This window comes from Zingiber officinale, chromosome 3A (assembly GCF_018446385.1).
Source record: "Zingiber officinale cultivar Zhangliang chromosome 3A, Zo_v1.1, whole genome shotgun sequence".
Classification (NCBI taxonomy): Eukaryota; Viridiplantae; Streptophyta; class Magnoliopsida; order Zingiberales; family Zingiberaceae; genus Zingiber; species Zingiber officinale.
Genome location: NC_055990.1, coordinates 118662350 through 118667502, shown reverse-complemented (window position 1 = coordinate 118667502; position 5153 = coordinate 118662350). Strand labels below are relative to the sequence as shown.

Genomic DNA, 5153 nt, shown 5'->3' with positions numbered 1-5153 from the left:
ACCGATCCAGAGAAGTGTGGATCGGTCTGGTGACCGATCCAGTGAGGTCTGACCGGTCTGGTGACCGATCAGAGCGTGCCAAATTGCTATTTTCGACTGTGTTGTCTGAAATTTCAGCTGAAAGTTAAAACACAGTTTGTGTTTTGGATTTCTAAAGGTTTGAAACTCTCCAAGACATTGTTGGTGCAATGGTCAAGGGGGAGTTGACCTTTAGGGGGAGTTTTACTTATTAGTCAAGGGGGAGTTGACTTTTAGGGGGAGTTTTTACTCGCTAAAGTTTGAGTGATATGGGATTATCACTAAGTTGATTGTTGACCTTAGTATCAAGGGGGAAATTAAGAGTTTCAATGAAAGGTATGGGACTTTCATTGAGAAGAAACTCTTGACATTGATTCACTCTTTTTGATGTGTGTCAAAAAGGGGGAGAGTGTCCGGAGAATGTTCAGAGAGAACATTGGACTATTGGGAAACCTAAGTTAGGTTATCGAGTTAACCTAACTTGTTTATGGTTTTGTCAAACATCAAAAAGGGAGAGATTGTTGGTGCAACCTTAGGTCAAGGTTGACCTGGTTGACCTGACTCGAGTTGACCTGACTCGAGTTGTATTTTGATGTTTGACGAGAATAGAAAAGTTCTATTCTGATGTTTGACGAGAGTAGAAAAGTTGTATTCTGATGTTTGACAGAATATAAACTTGGGAGATTGTGGGTGCAATCTTTGGTCAAGGTTGACCTGGTTGACCCGAGGTGAGTCGACCTGATTCGGGAAATCCTGGTGAGTGAAGCCAGGCAGTTGGAAAGTCCTGGTGAGTGAAGCCAGGCAGTTGGAAAGTCCTGGTGAGTGAAGCCAGGCAGTTGGAAAGTCCTGGTGAGTGAAGCCAGGCAAGGAAAATCCAGATAGGTCAAGGTTGACCAGACATCTGGTGAAAAGCCCAAGCAGGGAGCTTGGCACGAGAAAAGTCCAAGTATGGAGACTTGGCACGGAAAAGTCCAAGCAGGGAGCTTGGCACGGGAAAAGTCCAAGTATGGAGACTTGGCACGGAAAAGTCCAAGTATGGAAACTTGGCATGGGAAGTCGGAGAGGGCTTGGGAGCTCGTTCTCCGAACTGTGGTTAGAGAGGGCTCGGTAGCTCGTTCTCCGGACTAGGTCAGAGAGGGCTCGGTAGCTCGTTCTCCGGACTAGGTCAGAGAGGGCTCGGTAGCTCGTTCTCTGGACCGGACGTGGAAGTCGGAGAGGGCTCGGTAGCTCATTCTCCGGACTAGGTCAGAGAGGGCTCGGTAGCTCGTTCTCTGGACTGGATAAAGTCGGAGAGGGCTCGGTAGCTCATTCTCCGGACTAGGTCAGAGAGGGCTCGGTAGCTCGTTCTCTGGACTGGACGTGGAAGTCGGAGAAGGCTCGGTAGCTCGTTCTCCGGACTAGGTCAGAGAGGGCTCGGTAGCTCGTTCTCTAGACCGGACGAAGTCGGAGAGGGCTCGGTAGCTCGTTCTCCAGACTAGGTAGGGTTTAGGGCTAGGAGCTCTAAACCTGGATCGGTCTGGTGACCGATCCAATGATACGCTGGTTGACTGATCGGTCTGGTGACCGATCAGTAACCAAACAGTGTGTTTCTGTGAATTACCTGATCGGTCTGGTGACCGATCAGAAGCGAAGAAGATCGGGAGAAGAAAGAGGGGGGATCGGTCTGTGGACCGATCCACCTGAGTCCTGATTGGTCCACAGACCGATTAGAGACGAGGCCAACTCTCACAGAGAGTTGGCTGATCGGTCTAGGGACCGATCAGCCTAAGGCCTGATCGGTCCCAAGACCGATCAGAACACTCCTGGACCGATCAGGAATGTGCCTGATCGGTCCAGGCCCTAGCCGTTGCGACACAACGGCTAGTTTATGTGTCTTCTTCTTCGCAGGTTATATATCGAGGTTGAGGGCCTCTACAGTAACGGTTCTTGCTCTTCCTCCTTACTGCGATTTGAGCTTTGCTGAGCTCCTCTTTGCTGAAGCTTCGTGTGAGCTTCCCTCGACTGGTTGATCAACTGCTGTTGGCATCATCCGTGAAGTTGCTGCTTCATCAACGGACTCCAGTCGACGAGAAGAAGGCAAGCAAACTTGGTAGAGTGTATTTACATTCATATTATCCATTGTTTCTTGTTTTATTTCTTGTACTTCTTTATTACTGTTACAAAAGAGATTGTGGCGAGGTTTCTCCACCCAGAAGGAGTTCATATTAGCCGGTTATCCGGGGTCTCATCCACCGACGGATTGATAGGCTTCGTCCACCTTACGGACACGCCGAGGAGTAGGAGTATCATCTCCGAACCTCGTTACATCATCGTGTTTGAGGTTTGATCTTCTCCACTTTCGTTTCTACATTGTATTTCCACTGCGCTAACTTGATTTGTAGAAAGAAACGCGAATTTGGGGTCAGCTATTCACACCCCCCTCTCTAGCCGCGACCGTCGATCCTAACATAGATGTCCTCTTCTAGGATTAGGGAGTATTTGTAATGCGATGAAGATGTAGAACTATGTAGATTCACTTTGTTTCTATACGATGACTTGTTAATGCCTTGTTCACGCTTGTGTGAGATGTTTATATTTCTATTTTTTTATTGATTGATGTGGAGGATTGTTGATCCCGCAAAGGGGATACCTTAGAGCGTATTGACCAAGGTACCCTTGTGACAGGGGTAACCCTTTCCGGACATCTAAGACGTTCCCTCAAAAGGAGAGACAATCCCTTAGGAACTGCTGCTCTCGTAAAGAGAGTGCTCTTGATCGTATACCCAAGGGGCCCTACAAGGGTAACCCGTTCACGGACGTCTAGGACATTTTCTTGAAAGGAGAGGCAATTCCTCCATAAGAAAGTAGGTAACCGTATCAAACCTCTACCCTTATCCTTATTGTTCTTTACTAGATATGTATCTCAGTGATCTACCGAGGCACCCTCGTGACAGGGGGGTTAACCGTTACAGGATTTCACTGGGATCGTCTCTATGTGATACTTAGGGATACTGGCCAATCTAACTTCTTGAAAGAGCATTGACATAGAGGATAGAAACTAAGCAATCTATGTAGTATCTCCTAGTATTATAATGAAACTGAAATCCTAGAATCCATCTCCCGAAGCTTATTCCCTCCATGATCAATTCTCTCTCTTCTCTCTCTTCTCACTTTCCTCTTCTCTCTCTCTCTTACTCTCCTTTCTCACCAATCTTAGGTTTGTCTAGATAACTTACTTTGCGATATCTCTAGTGCTTAATCAACAGTCCCTGTGGATTCGATATTTTTATTACTGACGACGAAACCATACACTTGCGGTTATGTAACAAGTTTTTGCCGCCGTTGCTGAGGACTGTTCGCATTAACATTAGTAGATTAGTAATTTAGTTAATCTAGACTTGTGAATAGCTTTGGTTTTTCCATTTTCATAATTCAAAAAAATAAATAAATCTACATTTTCTTTCTTGTCTTCAAATTCTGCATTTTGTTTCTTGTTTTTCATATAGCACTTTACTTCTTATCATTAATTCTTCATCTCTGTTTTTACTCAATTTTTTTTCCTTTCTTGAATATCGATGAGCACTAACATGTCAAGCAGGCCCTTAAGAGATTTCTCTGCACCTATTTCTATAAGATTTTTATTTCCTATTGTGCAACTTCATATTGAAGCAGAAAGTTTCCAACTAGACTCAGAGTTAATTTCCATGATACAAGGTCACAAATTTTGAGGAGAAGCATCAGAAAGTCTTTATCTACACCTTGAGACATTTCTAGAGCTTTGTGATATGGTGAATTGTGAAAGAGTATCAGCAGATGTAGTCCGGTTGATGGCATTTCCTTTTAGTATCAAGGACAAAGCAAGGACTTGGTTATATTCTCTCCGTCCTCAAAGCATCACAAGTTGGGAACAATTGGAGTAGCAATTTCTGAATCACTTTTTCCCTCCAAGCAGAACAATCTACATGAGGAGTTGCATCACGAATTTTGCTCAAGCACATGGAGAATCAATATTTGAAGCATGAGATAGATTCAAGAGTCTACAAAGACAGTGCCCTCATCATGGTTTAGAGAAATGGCTGATTCTACATATATTCTATAGGGAAATTTCTTTTTCAGATAAGTGTTTGTTAGATTCATCAGCTGGAGGGTCTTTTATGGACAAGAGTATAGAAGAAGCTTATACATTAATTGATCAAGTGACATTGAACCTCTAAGGATGGTCGAGCAAAAGTTGGATGGAATCTCCCTCAGAAATTCAAGAAGTACAAGCCATATATACAAGAGAGCCTGTCAAACAAAATGCAGTTCAACCACCCAAGAATGTCGAAATTCAGAATTCACAGAATGAGGAGTTCAAACATTTGGGAGAAAAGATTAATAGCATAGTTTCAAAATGGTTCAAGGAAGACCTTCCTCCTACACAGACAAGATCTAGTGTAACTGATAATGATATTAAGTTGAGAAGTGACAAGAATCATGAAGAACTTCTGAAGAAAGATTTGTCTAGGATTGAGGAGAAGAACAATAGAAGACCTCAAGAACTCAGTTCCATTACTCTAAGAAGTTCCCAAAGGCCACAAGTACCTTTTCCTCAACGGTTGATGACACCAACATTAGATAAGCAAGCTGGACCTCCTCCACAAGCTCAAAGGGAGTATGGAAAAAAGGAAGTACTTTCCCAAGACCTTCACTAAAGGTTCCTTTTCCACAAAGGCTAGTGAGGGTCAACGAAAATGAAAACTTTGGCAGATTCTATGACGCCAATATGGTTGAGTGTAGATTTCTGGACGTATATAAAAATGAGGACTCTTCAGATGAGGATTTTGACGATAATGTAGTGGATAACAAGTTTTCAGATTTATCTTCTGGGTTTACAAGGTGTTATGATGAAATTGAATTTTCAGATGATGAATGTGATGTGGTAGATCAACTTAAAACTGCAAATGAAGTTAGTGATCCTCCTATAGATGATTCTTCCACTGAGGATATTGATGTTTGTTTATTTTTTGATGCTTGTGTTGATGATAATGTTATGAAAGGAAGTGTAGGGAGTTGTGTTGTGGAAGCAGCTGTTGGGTTTTTCGGGCCGCGAAAACCGCTTTTCGCGTCGCGGAAACCCCGAATCACCCAAAGCCGTAGATCCGTGCAAGAAAAAT

At 43.5% G+C, this 5153-nt stretch overlaps 1 non-coding gene across 1 annotated transcript; it reads right to left on the bottom strand.

Moving 5' to 3' along the window:
* Positions 1 to 3957: 3957 nt before the first annotated feature.
* On the bottom strand, positions 3958 to 4063 carry LOC122054381. Its single transcript, XR_006132701.1, has one exon. It is a non-coding gene; the product is annotated as a small nucleolar RNA R71 (small nucleolar RNA).
* Between the last annotated feature and the right edge of the window lie 1090 nt (positions 4064 to 5153).